This window comes from Oncorhynchus clarkii, chromosome 6 (assembly GCF_045791955.1).
Source record: "Oncorhynchus clarkii lewisi isolate Uvic-CL-2024 chromosome 6, UVic_Ocla_1.0, whole genome shotgun sequence".
NCBI classification, from domain to species: domain Eukaryota; kingdom Metazoa; phylum Chordata; class Actinopteri; order Salmoniformes; family Salmonidae; genus Oncorhynchus; species Oncorhynchus clarkii.
The window spans coordinates 9,278,321-9,298,976 of NC_092152.1; positions in this window are offsets into that span (position 1 = coordinate 9,278,321).

The window sequence follows — 20,656 nt, forward strand, 5'->3', positions numbered from 1 at the left end:
CTGCCTTATGGAAATGATAGGCTTTCTTTCTGTGTTACCAGGGCATGCAGCCTATAGCTTTGCATTAGCTAATGGATAAATGTTTATTGGTAAGCCTAACAATAATAAAAATAAGCATACTAAAATCAGCAACCAATAAACATTTTTATTTAGAACTGTCCTGTATAGCCTACCTGAAACTGTATGAAATGAGCAGTCTTCACGCTCTCTCCATCGCGATGCACAAAATGTAAACTTAGTCTAGAATGATGCCTGCCAAGATATACTGTACCTGTGATAAAAGGGACTTTTGATATCGCAACCACGCAACTCAAATGCCGGTTTACAAGTACGAACAAAATTGCTAAATGTGTTTTTCTGTTTGTGCCCTCAAGAACTGTTGTCTAAAGATAATCAGTTTGATCTGCCAATTTATTGGCTGTCCAGTATCCAGACGACCTGTTCCGTGAGCTTCCTGTACAGTTCATCTCTTTCCGTAGCCTTGAACACAGCATTTGTTCACCGATATCCCTTCAATCAGTTCAATTATTTATTTTTCAAGGCCTGAGGTACTTTGATCAGTCAGATTCTTGAAGCCCGATAAATAAATATACTGTAAAAATATACAAACGCAACATGTAAAGTGTTGGTCCCGTGTTGAGCTGAAATAAAAGATAGCTGAAAATGTCCATACTCACAAAAATCTTATTTCTCAAAAACAAAATCCACTAATTTGTTTACATCCCTGTTAGTGAGCATTTCTCCTTTGCCAAGAAAATCCATCCACCTGACAGGTGTGGCATATCAATACGCTTATTCAACAGCATGATCATTACACAGGTGCACCTTGTGCTGGGGACAATCAAATGTGCAGTTTTGACACGCAACACAATGCCACAAAATGTCTGAAGTTGAGGGAGAGTACAATTGGCATGCTAACAGCAGGAATTTCCACCAGAGCTGTTGCCAGAAAATTGAATGTTAATTTCTCTACCATAAGCCGCCTCCAATGTTATTTTAGAGAATTTGGCAGTACGTCCAACCGGCCTCACAACCACAGACCCCGTGTAACCACGCCAGCCCAGGACCTCAACATCCGGCTTCTTCACCTGGGGAATCGTCTGAGACCAGCCACCCGGACAGCTGATGAAACTGTGGGTTTGCGCAACCGAAACATTATTCCCAGACTGTCAGAAAGCATCTCAGGGAAGCTCATCTGTGTGCTCGTCGTCTTCACCAGGGTCTTCACCTGACTGCAGTCTGGCGTCGTAACTGTCTTCAGTGGGCAAATACTCACCTTCGATGGCCACTGGACAAGTGTGCTCTTCACGGATGAATTCCGGTTTCAACTGTACCGGGCAGATGGCAGGCAGCGTGTATGACGTAACATGGGAGAGAGCTTTGCTGACGTCAACGTTGTGAACAGAGTGCCCCATGGTGGTGGTGGGGTTATGGTATGGTGTTTTCTGACGTCAACGTTGTGAACAGAGTGCCCCATGGTGGTGGTGGGGTTATGGTATGGTGTTTTCTGACGTCAACGTTGTGAACAGAGAGCCCCATGGTGGTGGTGGGGTTATGGTATGGTGTTTTCTGACGTCAACGTTGTGAACAGAGTGCCCCATGGTGGTGGTGGGGTTATGGTATGGTGTTTTCTGACGTCAACGTTGTGAACAGAGAGCCCCATGGTGGTGGTGGGGTTATGGTATGGTGTTTGCTGATGTCAACGTTGTGAACAGAGAGCCCCATGGTGGTGGTGGGGTTATGGTATGGGCAGGCATAAGCTACGGACAACGAACACATTTGCATTTTATCGATGGCAATTTGAATGCACAAAGATACTGTGACGACATCCTGAAGCCCATTATCGCTCCGTTCATCCGCCACCATCATCTCATGTTTCAGCATTATAGTGCACGGCCCCATGTTGCAAGGATCTGTACACAATTCCTGGAAGCTGAAAATGTCCTAGACTTTCCAAGGCCTGCATACTCACCAGACATGTCACCCATAGAGCATGTTTGGGATGCTCTGGATTGACGTGTACAACAGCGTGTTCCGGTTCCCGCCAATATACAGCAACTTCATTGAAGAGGACTGGGTCAACATTCCACAGGCCACAATCAACAGTCTGATCAAATCTATCCAAACTGCATGAGGCCAATGGTGGGCACATCAGATACTGACTGGTTTTCTGATCCACGCCCCTACCTTTTTATTTACCAACAGATGCTTATCTGTATTCCCAGTCATGTGAAAATCCATAGATTAGGGCCTAATGAATGTATTTCAATAGACTGATTTCCTTCAATGAACTCGTTTGGTTCAGTGTACTTCCTAGTACATATGGAAATTAAAAAGGTCTACGAATGACTTTTTGGAGGGTTAGTGTCAAAATGATTCATAAAGTATATAAAATGAATAGACTGACCCCAACTGTGCGGGGGCATCCGGTGTGCCAGTGCCTATAACGTATATAAAAGAGGAGGTCTGTAGTCAGGGATGGAATTCAAGAATTTCGGGCATTGGCATGGCGGGCTAGCAGACCACAGGGTACAAAGCTGTGCCCTGTGCAAAATGTAAAAATACAAAATTTGACTAGCAGACTGGCTAGTTTGGCACATTTTTTTTACTAGCCCAATCTGAAAAATACTAGTCTTTGCCGCTATGCTTGCAGATGTGCTGTGACTCTAATCAAACAGTTTTTCATAATTATTAATTATTTTCCAAATAAGAAAAACATAGCAAGGATGTTGCAACTTTGTTTTGCACTGTGTGGAGCTGGGGTTGAATGCAGCATTGCTGTGTGGTGCACAACTTTCCCAAAATTCCCAGCTTCTCCAAAAACGCTGTAATCCTGTAATCTTGTAACCTAGTAATCCTGTAAACCCGGGATTTTTGGACAACCTGGGAATTTACTGGAATTTTGCAACCCAAGACACACGACACATCTTGTCCGACTCAGCCATTTGCTACTATCCACAGTACTTTCATTGTTAAAAGTCAGAGATGATAGAATCCTAACAGACTTCCTCTCAGTCTTTGTCCTGCCAAAGTGCAGAGCACGCTAGCTGGGCCAATGACTGCCTGCTCAGTCATCTGTGGTGCCATTCTGCCAGCTGAGACCCAACCAAACAGCCCTTCTGCAGCCAGCTCAGCGCTACATCAACACGGGCACTGAGACAGAATGTACACACACACACACACGCACACACACAATTAAAAACACACACACACACATACAGTTGAAGTCAGAAGTTCACATACACTTAGGATGGAGTCATTAAAACTCATTTTTCAACCACTCCACAAATTTATTGTTAACAAACTATAGTTTTAGCAAGTCAGTTAGGACATCTGTTTTGTGCATGACACAAGTAATTTTTCCAACAATTGTTTACAGACAGATTATTTCACTTATAATTTACTGTATCACAATTCCAGTGGGTCAGAAGTTTACATACACTAAGTTGCACTAAGCAGCCGTCGGACCGCTCAGGAAGGAGACACGTTCTGTCTTCTAGAGATGAACGTACTTTGGTGTGAAAAGTGCAAATCAATCCCAGAACAACAGCAAAAGACATTGTGAAGATGCTGGAGGAAACAGGTACAAAAGTGTATATCCACAATAAAACGAGTCCTATATCGACATAATCTGAAAAGCCGCTCAGCAAGGAAGAAGCCACTGCTCCAAAACTGCCATAAAAAAAACAGACTATGGTTTGCAACTGCACATGGGAGCAAAGATCATTCTTTTTGGAGGTCTTATGAAACAAAAATATAACTGTTTAGCCATAATGACCATTGTTATGTTCGGAGGAAAAAGGGGGATGCTTGCAAGCCGAAGAACAACATTACAAACGTGAAGAACGGGGGTGGCAGCATCATGTTGTGGGGGTGCTTTGCTGCAGGAGGGACTGGTGCACTTCACAAAATAGATGGCAGCATGAGGCAGGCAAATTCTGTGGATATATTGAAGCAACATCTTAAGACATCAGTCAGGAAGTTAAAGCTTGGTCGCAAATGGGTCTTCCAAATGGACAATGACCCCAAGAAAACTTCCAAAGTTGTGGCAAAATGGCTTAAGGACAACAAAGTCAAGGTATTGGAGTGGCCATCACAAAGCCCTGACCTCAATCCTATTGAACATTTGTGGGCAGAACTGAAAAAGCGTGTGCGGGCAAGGATGCCTACAAACCTGACTCAGTCGCACCAGCTCTGTCAGGAGGAATGGGACACAATTCACCCAAATTATTGTGGGAAGCTTGTGGAAGGCTACCCAAAATGTTTGACCCAAGTTCAACAATTTAAAGGCAATGCTACCAAATAATTATTGATTGTATGTAAACTTCTGACCCACTGGGAATGTGATGAAAGAAATAAAAGCTGAAATAAATCATTCTCTCTACTATTATTCTGACATTTCAGATTCTTAAAATAAAGTGGTGATCCTAACTGACCTAAGACCAGGAATTTTTACTATGATTAAATGCCAAGAATTGTGAATAACTGAGTTTAAATGTCTTTGGCTCAGGTGTATGTAAAATCCCGACTTCAACTGTATGACAACCATAAACACACACTCAACGCTACATGCACAACATCTCTCAAGCACAATACACAGTACTATACACACAGGCATAGACAATCATTGTGGTGTTAACAAATATAGAACATGAAGTACTACTGTCAAATGCATAATTTCCATTGAATAAGCCATTTACATTAAGATTACCTCACAAACACTAATTGAAATGGGGCCCCTGAACCAGACTGATCACTGGAAATAGAGCCCGAGCACCTTGCAGGGAGAACACACCAAGAGCAGAGCAGCCCCTGACCTATTCAGAGATCTGCTATGCTTTAGAAGAGCCAATATCATTCATATAAACAAAACAGGTCCTATAATGGAGCCTTGGTGAACCCCTTTTATAATGTTCAAGCGAAGGTCATGAGTTGTTGCAATCTGACCCAAAACGCCCCTGATCTGTGGGACACGGTGTGGCCATAATGACAACACTGATCTGTGGGACATGGAGTGGCCATAATGACAACACTGATCTGTGGGACACGGTGTGGTCATAATGACAACACTGATCTGTGGGACACAGTGTGGCCATAATGACAACACTGATCTGTGGGACACGGTGTGGTCATAATGACAACACTGATCTGTGGGACACGGTGTGGCCATAATGACAACACTGATCTGTGGGACACGGTGTTGCCATAATGACAACACTGATCTGTGGGACACGGTGTGGGCATAATGACAACACTGATCTGTGGGACACGGTGTGGTCATAATGACAACACTGATCTGTGGGACATGGAGTGGCCGTAATGACAACACTGATCTGTGGGGCACGGTGTGGCCATAATGACAACACTGATCTGTGGGACACCGTGTGGCCATAATGACAACACTGATCTGTGGGACACGGTGTGGGCATAATGACAACACTGATCTGTGGGACACGGTGTGGTCATAATGACAACACTGATCTGTGGGACATGGAGTGGCCGTAATGACAACACTGATCTGTGGGGCACGGTGTGGCCATAATGACAACACTGATCTGTGGGACACAGTGTGGCCATAATGACAACACTGATCTGTGGGACATGGAGTGGCCATAATGACAACACTGATCTGTGGGACACGGTGTGGCCATAATGACAACACCGATCTGTGGGACATGGAGTGGCCGTAATGACAACACTGATCTGTGGGACACGGTGTGGTCATAATGACAACACTGATCTGTGGGACATGGAGTGGCCGTAATGACAACACTGATCTGTGGGGCACGGTGTGGCCATAATGACAACACTGATCTGTGGGACACAGTGTGGCCATAATGACAACACTGATCTGTGGGACACGGTGTGGTCATAATGACAACACTGATCTGTGGGACACGGTGTGGTCATAATGACAACACTGATCTGTGGGACATGGAGTGGCCGTAATGACAACACTGATCTGTGGGAAACGGTGTGGGCATAATGACAACACTGATCTGTGGGACACGGTGTGATCATAATGACAACACTGATCTGTGGGACACGGTGTGGTCATAATGACAACACTGATCTGTGGGACAGTGTGGCCACAATGACAACAATGTACCATTTTAAGAGTTTCACTGTTGTGACATTCTGGTTTTCACACCATCACACCATCTCTCCACTGGGGACAGAAAAACTGAGAATAGCCAGAGAGATGGAGTTGGGCGACTCGTGGCAAGAGCAGTGGACTGACTGGGTTCTTGTCCACGGTCACAAAGGTATACATACTGCAGTTCGATACGAAGCAGTGGAGACAGAGAGAAAGAGGAAGAACGAGAAAGAGAGAGAGACACACAGAGAGAGAGAGACACACAGAGAGACACAGAGAGAGAGAGACACAGAGAGAGAGAGAGAGAGAGAGAGAGAGAGAGAGAGACAGAGAGAGAGCGAGAGAGAGCGAGAGTGAAAGAGAGGCAGAGCGAGAGAGAGCGAGAGAGAGAGAGTGACAGAGAGTACAGAGAGAGAGAGACAGAGAGAGAGAGAACAGAGAGAGAGACACAGAGAGAGAGACACAGAGAGAGAGTGAGAGAGAGAGAACAGAGAGAGAGAGCGAGAGAGAGTGAAAGAGAGGCAGAGTGAGAGAGAGAGACACAGAGAGAGAGAGAGTGAAAGAGAGAGGCAGAGCGAGAGAGAGCGAGAGAGCGAGAGAGAAAGATGAGGTCAGCCAGTTTAAGCCGGTGTCCAAGGCTACAAGACCCCCTTTGTCCACATTTTCTCCAAAGTTAAGTGAAAGAGACACTAGGACTTGTATCAAGCATCTCAGACAGTGGAGGCTCCTCAGAGGAGGAAGGGGAGGACCATCCTGCTCAGTGAAATGTAAAAAAAATAAAAATAGTGAAACACAAAAAATTATACTAAATATATTCATTTGTCACCAAATAATGAATTAAAACACACTGTTTTGCAAAGAAGGTCTACAGTAGCCTCAACAGCACTCTGTAGGGTAGCACCATGGTGTAGCCGGAGGACAGCTAGTTTCTGTCTTCTTCTGGGTACATTGACTTCAATACAAAACCTAGGAGGCTCGTAGACCTCACTCCCTTCCATAGACCTACATAATTATGACCACTTCCGGAGGATGACCTCCAACCAATCAAAGCTTTTGCGATATGAACTGACATGTTGTCCATCCAATCATAGGATTAGGATCAGAGAATGAACCTAGTGTGCTATTTTGGGGTTGTGCCGCAGAGCATTATGGGGGGGTTCTATTGTTGAAGAACCCCTTTCATTCTCTGGGGTACACAGAAAATATGCAAATTGGACAGAGTCGACCTCTGCCTGAGATCAGTTTCATGAAGAAGGATGAAAAGGTGAGTGCGTTCAATACCAACTGGTATCAAAAGTATAGCTGGTTAACAGGGAGCCTTTCATCAAGCCACCTGTATTGCTGGCCTTGCCTGCTTTTTGGAAAATCTTGGGCGAAAGGGGAGTACAGTGACATGAAGACCATCGATCGTTCAGCTACACGGCATATAAATGCCCACATCAGATTCAAGCTTCTGGGAAAAAGTCGCATCGATCATGACGAAGGTCTGCGTATTCAAACTGCGCAACGCAACAAGAAAGTTAGAAGAAACGGGGACGTTGTCAAGCGGTTTATCAACACCACTGTGTTTTTAAGGCCTCGAAGAATTGTCTTTTAGACACGACGAGAGGAAAAGTTCAGCTAACAAGTGCAACTACAAGGAGCTTGCAGCGGTAATTTCACATTACGACGCTTTAATTGCTGAACATAATGGAACCTTCAACTGTCTCTTCTGGGATGTCAAAATTAATTCAGATTTGATTTGATAGTTTCCATCGCGTCATCCAGTTAGATTGAAGAGAGAGGTTGACGCAGTGCACTTTTTTGCGTAACATTACGCTCAAGTAGGCTTTCCACTTTCCTTTTTGCACTTTCAGTGCAAGAGGTGTCACTGCGGTCCCTGGTTTGAATCCAGGCTGCATCACATCCGAACTGTGATTGGGAGCCCCATAGGGCGGCGCACAATTGGCCCAGCGTCGCCCGGGTTTGGCCGGGGTAGGCCATCATTGTAAATAAGAATTTATTCTTAGCTGACTTGCCTGGTTAAATAAAGGTTTAAAAAATAAATGAATTCCTCCGGTATTTATTTAGGAAAGGTGATAACACATAATCACTCCGGACAGATACAAGCAAAAACTCATTACATAAATGTTGCAGCAGCCTAGACTACAACTAAACATTAGAGGTCTGACATGCTGTATGGGATGAAAACGAGACAATATGTGGGCAGTCCATCTGGTCAGGGTAAAGTAATTGGTAACGTTGTGTATTTATAGTCCATTTGCGTGTCAGGAGAAAAAAATGTGAATGTGATCAAATTGGGTTTATATTCAAAATGGGGCTGGCTAGGCTGCCGATACGTTTTCAATCCAAAATGATGAACTGGAATTCATCAATCAACATAATAGTGATGACAGATGTGAGAACATGTTTTATAAGGCCTACAGTCGCATGACGCAAACATGAATCAAACAAGCTCAGCCCTGTGAGTTCTGTTGTCTATCAGTTGTTGTCTCTGTGTCTGGGTAGAGGAAATCACCCTCTTAATCTAGTCTAAATATAATTCATATGAACAAGTATAAGGCTGTTGCAGTTTGACAGGGTTTTTGTCCCCCCCCCCCAGGGCCGGGAGTTTTTTTCAGTTTTTTAAAACCATGTGACTTGATTATGAATAACTGCTCCCATCACAGCCCATTAAAACCTTTTTACAACTGATTCATCACTGTCATACCTTATAGGATCCAGAGTTTTCCTGGCTAGGTGGGGGGGAAAATTGCCCCACCTCTCTGGGACCTATGGTGACACCACTCTGGGACCTATGGTGCCACCAGTCTGGGACCTATGGTGACACCACTCTGGGACCTATGGTGACACCGCTCTGGGACCTATGGTGACACCGTTCTGGGACCTATGGTGCCACCGCTCTGGGACCTATGGTGACACCACTCTGGGACCTATGGTGACACCACTCTGGGACCTATGGTGACACCACTCTGGGACCTATGATGAAACCACTCTGGGACCTATGGTGACATCACTCTGGGACCTATGGTGCCACCAGTCTGCTTGCAGTTGTCAGTTATCTTCAGGTATGTGGATGATCAGGGCTTTTCTCAGGAACGTTTCTTGGGCTACTTTGATGTATCAAGTGGGTGAGATGCGCAGTCTGTGTTTGACTTTGTGAACTTTGAGATGTCTGATTTTAACTTCATGGAAAAACGTGTTGTTCAAACCTACGACGGCCCAGCTGTAATGGAATGTATCTGCTATTTTGTATTTACAGCTAAGTCCCCTCCTGTTCCCTGATTAAGAGGTGATGACAGCACCATTACCATTGTCAACCTTCTCCTGACATGAACTGAAGCCACGTCTCATGTGCCCACTCATCCACTGGCACATTGAATGTTTCCTCTCCGAGCACTGTGAGCACCTGACATGGAACAGGTGTCTTGTTTTTCTAAGCCCATAACCAACGTGTGTGAGGGGTATACTTCTGTTTCAAAGTAGATGTGTTTAAGACCACAAAGAAACACTCTGTGTGACCCTGATTTAGCCCACTGCAGGAAAAGGTTAATACATACGGATGTAGCGGTAGTCCCCAGGGTACAGATGCACTGCCAGGACAGTAACTGGAAGGTTCCAATCTCACAGCTGATGGGGGGAGGGGGGGGGGATCTGACTGGAGTGAGCCGCCAATCAGAAGGTTGCTGGCATCAATATATTCGGTGCTACCTACTTCTAGTGTGCCCTTGAGAACGGCATTTAACCCTTGACCTTGCATCAGGGGTTGTGTGTTGTGACGGGTGGGGATGGGTACTGGGACAGCGAAATAAACCATTTCCCTTTGTCTGTATAATGGGTAAATAAACATTCATTGTATTGTGCCACATGTGCTTAAAGGGCGACTGCACTTAAAAACATTTGCATGGAAAAAAATAGTCAGTGCACTGCATACAGTCTACGGAATCAGGAAAGTCTGGCTGCGTGCTCAGGACTGATTTCTTTGCGACCATAACATGTCTACAACTGCATAATTTTCAAGCGGGTCAAACTATCGTAAATAAAGAACAAGCTATACGCTGTTTATCAGTTCCCAAAATCACTAGCTAGCTAAATTTCAACTCTGTTTATTTTTTATTTGAAGCTAGTAAGTAGTAGCTAGCAGGCACATTGATACGCTGGGCCTTAATCAGCTTATCAAGTCCCCAGCGAGCGCAGAGCTGTGTGCTTCATCGCTGTTAACTTACTCACTATCTATTACCAGGGTGTGTCTGTCAGTGAATCATGTTACTAAACAAGAGGCTTGCTGATGGGTTCTGGAATATTGACAAATTGCAGTTGGGATATAAGTGCGCTCTGATCACCTCAATGCTCATTTTTCCCCCCCCAAAAGTTTATGACTCGGGTGATTGACACTATCAAACAAATCAGTAAGTGGTCATTCCATAAAGGGCCTAGGGGCCAAGTGGTCACTCCATAAAGGGCCTAGGGGCCAAGTGGTCACTCCATAAAGGGCCTAGGGGCCAAGTGGTCACTCCATAAAGGGCCAAGTGGTCACTCCATAAAGGGCCTAGGGGCCAAGTGGTCACTCCATAAAGGGCCTAGGGGCCAAGTGGTCACTCCATAAAGGGCCTAGGGGACAAGTGGTCACTCCATAAAGGGCCTAGGGGACAAGTGGTCATTCCATAAAGGGCCTAGGGGCCAAGTGGTCACTCCATAAAGGGCCTAGGGGCCAAGTGGTCACTCCATAAAGGGCCAAGTGGTCACTCCATAAAGGGCCTAGGGGCCAAGTGGTCACTCCATAAAGGGCCTAGGGGACAAGTGGTCACTCCATAAAGGGCCAAGTGGTCACTCCATAAAGGGCCTAGGGGCCAAGTGGTCACTCCATAAAGGGCCTAGGGGACAAGTGGTCACTCCATAAAGGGCCTAGGGGACAAGTGGTCACTCCATAAAGGGCCTAGGGGCCAAGTGGTCACTCCATAAAGGGCCAAGTGGTCACTCCATAAAGGGCCTAGGGGCCAAGTGGTCACTCCATAAAGGGCCTAGGGGACAAGTGGTCACTCCATAAAGGGCCTAGGGGCCAAGTGGTCACTCCATAAAGGGCCTAGGGGACAAGTGGTCACTCCATAAAGGGCCTAGGGGACAAGTGGTCACTCCATAAAGGGCCTAGGGGACAAGTGGTCACTCCATAAAGGGCCTAGGGGACAAGTGGTCACTCCATAAAGGGCCTAGGGGCCAAGTGGTCACTCCATAAAGGGCCTAGGGGACAAGTGGTCACTCCATAAAGGGCCTAGGGGACAAGTGGTCACTCCATAAAGGGCCTAGGGGACAAGTGGTCACTCCATAAAGGGCCTAGGGGACAAGTGGTCACTCCATAAAGGGCCTAGGGGCCAAGTGGTCACTCCATAAAGGGCCAAGTGGTCACTCCATAAAGGGCCTAGGGGCCAAGTGGTCACTCCATAAAGGGCCTAGGGGCCAAGTGGTCACTCCATAAAGGGCCTAGGGGCCAAGTGGTCACTCCATAAAGGGCCAAGTGGTCACTCCATAAAGGCCTAGGGGCCAAGTGGTCACTCCATAAAGGGCCTAGGGGCCAAGTGGTCACTCCATAAAGGGCCTAGGGGACAAGTGGTCACTCCATAAAGGGCCTAGGGGACAAGTGGTCACTCCATAAAGGGCCTAGGGGACAAGTGGTCACTCCATAAAGGGCCTAGGGGCCAAGTGGTCACTCCATAAAGGGCCTAGGGGACAAGTGGTCACTCCATAAAGGGCCTAGGGGACAAGTGGTCACTCCATAAAGGGCCTAGGGGACAAGTGGTCACTCCATAAAGGGCCTAGGGGACAAGTGGTCACTCCATAAAGGGCCTAGGGGACAAGTGGTCACTCCATAAAGGGCCTAGGGGCCAAGTGGTCACTCCATAAAGGGCCTAGGGGACAAGTGGTCACTCCATAAAGGGCCTAGGGGCCAAGTGGTCACTCCATAAAGGGCCTAGGGCCCAGGGGTTATTTCAACATAACATTGGTAACTGTTGTCTTATGTAAACAAGTCTGAGGCGCTGCGTACTGGGCAGGTCTGTCTCACTGTCTAGGAGGTTCTGACTGCTATGATTGGATAGAGCGCAACCAGCTGATAGAGAGCAACCAGCTGATAGAGAGCAACCAGCTGATAGAGGGCAACCAGCTGATAGAGGGCAACCAGCTGATAGAGGGCAACCAGCTGATAGAGAGCAACCAGCTGATAGAGGGCAACCAGCTGATAGAGAGCAACCAGCTGATAGAGAGAAACCAGCTGATAGAGGGGGCCCAGCTGATAGAGAGCGTGACCAGGTGATAGAGGGCAACCAACTGATAGAGGGCAACCAACTGATAGAGGGCGACCAGCTGAAAGAGCATGACCAGCTGATAGATGGCGACCAGCTGAAAGAGCGTAACCAACTGATAGAGGGCGACCAACTGATAGAGCGACCAACTGATAGAGGGCGACCAGCTGATAGAGGGCGACCAACTGATAGAGGGTGACCAGGTGATAGAGGGCGACCAGCTGATACAGGGCGACCAGCTGATAGAGGGCGTGACCAGCTGATAGAGGGCGTGACCAGCTGATAGAGGGCGTGACCAGCTGATACAGGGCAACCAAATGAAAGAGCGCGACCATCTGATATAGGGCGACCAACTGATAGAGGGCGACCAACTGATAGAGGGCGACCAACTGATAGAGGGCGACCAGCTGAAAGAGGGCAACCAGTTGAAAGAGGGCAACCAGTTGAAAGAGCGTGACCAGCTGATAGAGGGCGACAAATAAAAGAGCGCGACCAGCTGATAGAGGGTGACCAGCTGATAGAGGGCGTGACCAGCTGATAGAGGGCGTGACCAGCTGATAGAGGGCGTGACCAGCTGATAGAGGGCGTGACCAGCTGATAGAGGGCGTGACCAGCTGATAGAGGGCGTGACCAGCTGATAGAGGGCAACCAACTGAAAGAGCGCGACCAGCTGATAGAGGGCGACCAACTGATAGAGGGCGACCAACTGATAGAGGGCGACCAACTGATAGAGGGCGACCAACTGATAGAGGGCGACCAGCTGAAAGAGGGCAACCAGTTGAAAGAGCGTGACCAGCTGATAGAGGGCGACAAATAAAAGAGCGCGACCAGCTGATAGAGGGTGACTAGCTGTTACAGGGCGACCAGCTGTTACAGGGCGACCAGCTGATAGAGGGCGTGACCAGCTAATAGAGGGCGTGACCAGCTGATAGAGGGCGTGACCAGATGATAGAGGGCATGGCCAGCTGATAGAGGGCGTGACCAGCTGATAGAGGGCGTGACCAGCTGATAGAGGGCGTGGCCAGCTGATAGAGGGCGTGACCAGCTGATAGAGGGTGTGACCAGCTGATAGAGGGCGTGACCAGCTGATAGAGGGCGTGACCAGCTGATAGATCGACCAGCTGATAGAGGGCGACCAACTGAAAGAGCGTGACCAGCTGATAGAGGGCGACCAGCTGATAGAGGGCGACCAGCTGATAGAGGGCGACCAGCTGATAGAGAGCGACCAACTGATAGTGCGATCAGCTGATAGAGGGCGTGACCAGCTGATAGAGGGCGTGACCAGCTGATAGAGGGCAACCAGCTGATAGAGAGCAACCAGCTGATAGAGAGAAACCAGCTGATAGAGGGGGCCCAGCTGATAGAGAGCGTGACCAGGTGATAGAGGGCAACCAACTGATAGAGGGCAACCAACTGATAGAGGGCGACCAGCTGAAAGAGCGTGACCAGCTGATAGATGGCGACCAGCTGAAAGAGCGTAACCAACTGATAGAGGGCGACCAACTGATAGAGCGACCAACTGATAGAGGGCGACCAGCTGATAGAGGGCGACCAACTGATAGAGGGCGACCAGGTGATAGAGGGCGACCAGCTGATACAGGGCGACCAGCTGATAGAGGGCGTGACCAGCTGATAGAGGGCGTGACCAGCTGATAGAGGGCGTGACCAGCTGATACAGGGCAACCAACTGAAAGAGCGCGACCATCTGATATAGGGCGACCAGCTGATAGAGGGCGACCAACTGATAGAGGGCGACCAACTGATAGAGGGCGACCAACTGATAGAGGGCGACCAGCTGAAAGAGGGCAACCAGTTGAAAGAGGGCAACCAGTTGAAAGAGCGTGACCAGCTGAGAGGGCGACAAATAAAAGAGCGCGACCAGCTGATAGAGGGTGACCAGCTGATAGAGGGCGTGACCAGCTGATAGAGGGCGTGACCAGCTGATAGAGGGCGTGACCAGCTGATAGAGGGCGTGACCAGCTGATAGAGGGCGTGACCAGCTGATAGAGGGCGTGACCAGCTGATAGAGGGCAACCAACTGAAAGAGCGCGACCAGCTGATATAGGGCGACCAACTGATAGAGGGCGACCAACTGATAGAGGGCGACCAACTGATAGAGGGCGACCAACTGATAGAGGGCGACCAGCTGAAAGAGGGCAACCAGTTGAAAGAGCGTGACCAGCTGATAGAGGGCGACAAATAAAAGAGCGCGACCAGCTGATAGAGGGTGACCAGCTGTTACAGGGCGACCAGCTGTTACAGGGAGACCAGCTGATAGAGGGCGTGACCAGCTGATAGAGGGCGTGACCAGCTGATAGAGGGCGTGACCAGATGATAGAGGGCATGGCCAGCTGATAGAGGGCGTGACCAGCTGATAGAGGGCGTGACCAGCTGATAGAGGGCGTGACCAGCTGATAGAGGGCGTGACCAGCTGATAGAGGGCGTGACCAGCTGATAGAGGGCGTGACCAGCTGATAGAGGGCAACCAACTGAAAGAGCGCGACCAGCTGATATAGGGCGACCAACTGATAGAGGGCGACCAACTGATAGAGGGCGACCAACTGATAGAGGGCGACCAACTGATAGAGGGCGACCAGCTGAAAGAGGGCAACCAGTTGAAAGAGCGTGACCAGCTGATAGAGGGCGACAAATAAAAGAGCGCGACCAGCTGATATAGGGTGACCAGCTGTTACAGGGCGACCAGCTGTTACAGGGCGACCAGCTGATAGAGGGCGTGACCAGCTGATAGAGGGCGTGACCAGCTGATAGAGGTCATGACCAGATGATAGAGGGCATGGCCAGCTGATAGAGGGCGTGACCAGCTGATAGAGGGCGTGACCAGCTGATAGAGGGCGTGACCAGCTGATAGAGGGCGTGACCAACTGATAGAGGGCGTGACCAGCTGATAGAGGGCGTGACCAGCTGATAGAGGGCGTGACCAGCTGATAGAGGGCGTGACCAGCTGATAGAGGGCGTGACCAGCTGATAGATCGACCAGCTGATAGAGGGCGACCAACTGAAAGAGCGTGACCAGCTGATAGAGGGCGACCAGCTGATAGAGGGTGACCAGCTGATAGAGGGTGACCAGCTGATAGAGGGCGACCAGCTGATAGAGAGCGACCAACTGATAGAGCGATCAGCTGATAGAGGGTGTGACCAGCTGATAGAGGGCGTGACCAGCTGATAGAGGGCGTGACCAGCTGATAGAGGGCATGACCAGCTGATAGAGGGCGTGGCCAGCTGATAGAGGGCAACCAACTAAAAGAGTGCGACCAGCTGATAGAGGGCAACCAACTGAAAGAGTGCGACCAGCTGATTGAGGGCGACCAGCTGATTGAGGGCGACCAGCTGATTGAGGGCGACCAGCCGATAGATCGACCAGCTGATAGAGGGGGCTCAGCTGATAGAGGGCGTGACCAGCTGATAGAGGGCGTGGCCAGCTGATAGAGGGCGTGACCAGCTGATAGAGGGCGTGACCAGCTGATAGAGGGCGTGACCAGCTGATAGAGGGCAACCAACTGAAAGAGTGCGACCAGCTGATAGAGGGCGACCAAAAAAAGTGCGCGACCAGCTGATTGAGGGCAATCAGCTGATTGAGGGCAACCAGCTGATTGAGGGCGACCAGCTGATTGAGGGCGACCAGCTGATAGATCGACCAGCTGATAGAGGGGGCTCAGCTGATAGAGGGCGGCCAGCTGATAGAGGGCGGCCAGCTGATAGAGGGCGGCCAGCTGATAGAGGGCGGCCAGCTGATAGAGGGCGACCAGCTGATAGAGGGGGCTCAGCTGATAGAGGGGGCTCAGCTGATAGAGGGCGGCCAGCTGATAGAGGGCGGCCAGCTGATAGAGGGCGACCAGCTGATAGAGGGCGACCAGCACAGTTGCTTATCTCATGTTAGTGGGCACTGGGAAAGTGGACTAATCCTAATCCATACCCTACCCTACAGTAAGACGAACTCACTTACAAAACTCAGTTTGGGACGAGACTGACTTTATGACCAAAATTATGTCAATTTTGACATTAGAATTTATGTTTCTGACTCATCGATGCCACATAGATCCAACTTCTATGGTTTTAAAAGGCCTATGGGGCAGTTGACCTTTAACACTGTTGTACTTGAGTTGCCTGCCTTTACTATCAGAGAGAGAGGGAGGGAGGGAGGGAGGGAGGGAGGGAGGGAGGGAGATCGCGGCTCAGTCTCTCTAGCGGCCCTAGCACCTCTGTTACCTGATCTGTGAATGAAGTGCAAATATAATTAGCCTCCTGGCTCAGCACATAGGAACAGGGGAGGGAGGGAGGGAGGGAGGGAGAGAGAGAGAGACAGAGAGAGAGAAAAAAAAGAGAGAGAGAGAGAGAGAGACAGAGAGAGAGAGAAAAAAGAGAGAGAGCAGGAGGAGGGGTATGTGCAGGCTGCCCGGGCACCCCTGGGGCAACGGCGACCAGATGCACCGCGCTTCACAATGCAGCTAAAAATATAATGTTAACAGAAGAGATTAATTAAAATGAACATGGTTCAGTCTCTCTCTCTATCGCTCTGAAAATATTCTCTCACATACTGTTCAATCTCTTTCTTCCTTTTCCCCCGTCACTTATCTGTCTCTTTCTCTCTCTTTCTCTCTCTCTTTCTCTCTCTCTGTCTCTCTGTCTCTCTTTCTCTGTCTCTCTTTCTCTGTCTCTCCTCCTCTCTCTCTTTCTCTCTTTTCCCCTCACCCTCCCTTTGTCAGCATAGTGACTAGCTACAGCCCTCGTCTGGATATCGAGCACTAGACAATAGACCCTACAACCAGTCAACCTTCCTATCTAATCTACATCAATCATATCTCACCTCATCATATCTAGTGTGTGTAAAGATACTGTGTGACTTCTAACATCGCTGTACTTGCTAGGGTAAACACACAATCACATATCTCCAGGGCCATGGTTGCTTAGAAAAGGTTTTAACAAAATAATTAACACAAAAAAAATTACTACAAAATTTACAAATAAATACATTGAATGATTTGATAACCACCTTCAAATCCCTTTTTATTTCCAGGGGGCCTGTGATTTGCAACACTTCAGTTCCTGGCACCGGGGCCCCATGGAGGCGGAGTGACAAACACTCCACGTTGACATAGTTTGCTCCTTTAATCACTCTCTCATGGAACCCCCGAGCCACAGGTATATAACATGGAACACACACACACACACACACACACACACACAGCCAGGGCTCTCCTCCTCCTAAATGAGTCTGTAGAAACACAAAAAATATGTTTGATTGTAATTCATTTGCCGTGCGCATCGCTTCCTACATCATAGAGGGGGGGGGGGGGGGGGGGGGGGGTGATCCATACAGAACGGACCCCGATGGAGTCTCGTTCTGCTCCAAATCCCCAAAACAAACTGTCACGCTCGGCGTTCTCTCTTGCTGTGTCAGACAAACACCCAGAGACAGGCAGACACCCAGAGACAGACAGAGACAGACAGACACCCAGAGACAGACAGACACCCAGAGACCCAGAGACAGACAGAGACCCAGAGACAGACAGAGACCCAGAGACAGACAGACACACACAGACACAGACAGAAAACACACCCAGAGACAGACAGAGACAAAGAGACACACCCAGAGACAGACAGAGAGACACACTCAGAGAAAGACAGAGAGACACACCCAGAGACAGACAGAGAGACACACTCAGAGACAGACAGAGAGACACACTCAGAGACAAACAGAGAGACACACTCAGAGAAAGACAGAGAGACACACCCAGAGACAGACAGAGACACACCCAGAGACAGACAGAGACACACGCAGAGACAGACAGAGACACACCCAGAGACAGACAGAGACACACCCAGAGACAGACAGACACACCCAGAGACAGACAGAGAGACACACTCAAAGAAAGACAGAGAGACACACCCAGAGACAGACAGAGAGACACACCCAGAGACAGACAGAGAGACACACCCAGAGACAGACAGAGACACACCCAGAGACAGACAGAGACACAGCCAGAGACAGACAGAGACACACCCAGAGACAGACAGAGACACACCCAGAGACAGACAGAGACACACCCAGAGACAGACAGAGACACACCCAGAGACAGACAGAGACACACCCAGAGACAGACAGAGACACACCCAGAGACAGACAGAGACAGACAGAGACGCACCCAGAGACAGACAGAGACAGACAGAGACACACCCAGAGACAGACAGAGACAGACAGAGACGCACCCAGAGACAGACAGAGACAGACAGAGACAGACCCAGAGACAGACAGAAACACACCCAGAGACAGACAGAAACACACCCAGAGACAGACAGAGACACACCCAGAGACAGACAGAGACACACCCAGAGACACACCCAGAGACAGACAGAGACACACTCAGAGACAGACAGACACACCCAGAGACAGACAGAGACACACCCAGAGACAGACAGAGACACACCCAGAGACAGACAGAGACACACCCAGAGACAGACAGACAGACACACCCAGAGACAGACAGAGACACACCCAGAGACAGACAGAGACACACCCAGAGACAGACAGAGACACACCCAGAGACAGACAGAGACACACCCAGAGACAGACAGAGACACACCCAGAGACAGACAGAGACACACTCAGAGACAGACAGAGACACACTCAGAGACAGACAGAGACACACTCAGAGACAGACAGAGACACACCCAGAGACAGACAGAGACACACCCAGAGACAGACAGAGACACACCCAGAGACAGACAGAGACACACCCAGAGACAGACAGAGACACACCCAGAGACAGACAGAAACACACCCAGAGACAGACAGAAACACACCCAGAGACAGACAGAGACACACCCAGAGACACCCAGAGACAGACAGAGACACACCCAGAGACAGACAGAGACACACTCAGAGACAGACAGAGACACACTCAGAGACAGACAGAGACACACTCAGAGACAGACAGAGACACACCCAGAGACAGACAGACACACCCAGAGACAGACAGAGACACACCCAGAGACAGACAGAGACACACCCAGAGACAGACAGACACACCCAGAGACAGACAGACACACCCAGAGACAGACAGACACACCCAGAGACAGACAGAGAGACACTCAGAGACAGACAGAGACACACCCAGAGACAGACAGAGACACACTCAGAGACAGACAGAGACACACTCAGAGACAGACAGAGACACACCCAGAGACAGACAGACACACCCAGAGACAGACAGCGACACACCCAGAGACAGACAGACACACCCAGAGACAGACAGACACACCCAGAGACAGACAGACACACCCAGAGACAGACAGACACACCCAGAGACAGACAGAGAGACACACTCAGAGAAAGACAGAGAGACACTCAGAGACAGACAGAGACACACCCAGAGACAGACAGAGACACACCCAGAGACAGACAGAGACACAAAGGAATTTCATCAATTTCTGTTGCCATTCAACTTCTAAAAGAAATTCAACGACAGTGGTTCAAATATGTGTTAATTTCCATATGAGTACACACGTCAGCTGACAACTCAATGGAACTTAAACCAGAACTAACACATAGAACAGACGTCTGTGTTCAGTGTGACAGGACTGAGGTATGTAGAACACTGTAGTAGAACAGACGTCTGTGTTCAGTGTGACAGGACTGAGGTACGTAGAACACTGTAGTAAAACAGACGTCTGTGTTCAGTGTGACAGGACTGAGGTATGTAGAACACTGTAGTAGAACAGACGTCTGTGTTCAGTGTGACAGGACTGAGGTACGTAGAACACTGTAGTAGAACAGACGTCTGTGTTCAGTGTGACAGGACTGAGGTATGTAGAACACTGTAGTAGAACAGACGTCTGTGTTCAGTGTGACAGGACTGAGGTACGTAGAACACTGTAGTAGAACAGACGTCTGTGTTCAGTGTGACAGGACTGAGGTACGTAGAACACTGTAGTAGAACAGACGTCTGTGTTCAGTGTGACAGGACTGAGGTACGTAGAACACTGTAGTAGAACAGACCTTATGTGTTCAGTGTGACAGGACTGAGGTATGCAGAACACTGTAGTAGAACAGACGTCTGTGTTCAGTGTGACAGGACTGAGGTACGTAGAACACTGTAGTAGAACAGACGTCTGTGTTCAGTGTGACAGGACTGAGGTACGTAGAACACTGTAGTAGAACAGACGTCTGTGTTCAGTGTGACAGGACTGAGGTACGTAGAACACTGTAGTAGAACAGACCTTATGTGTTCAGTGTGACAGGACT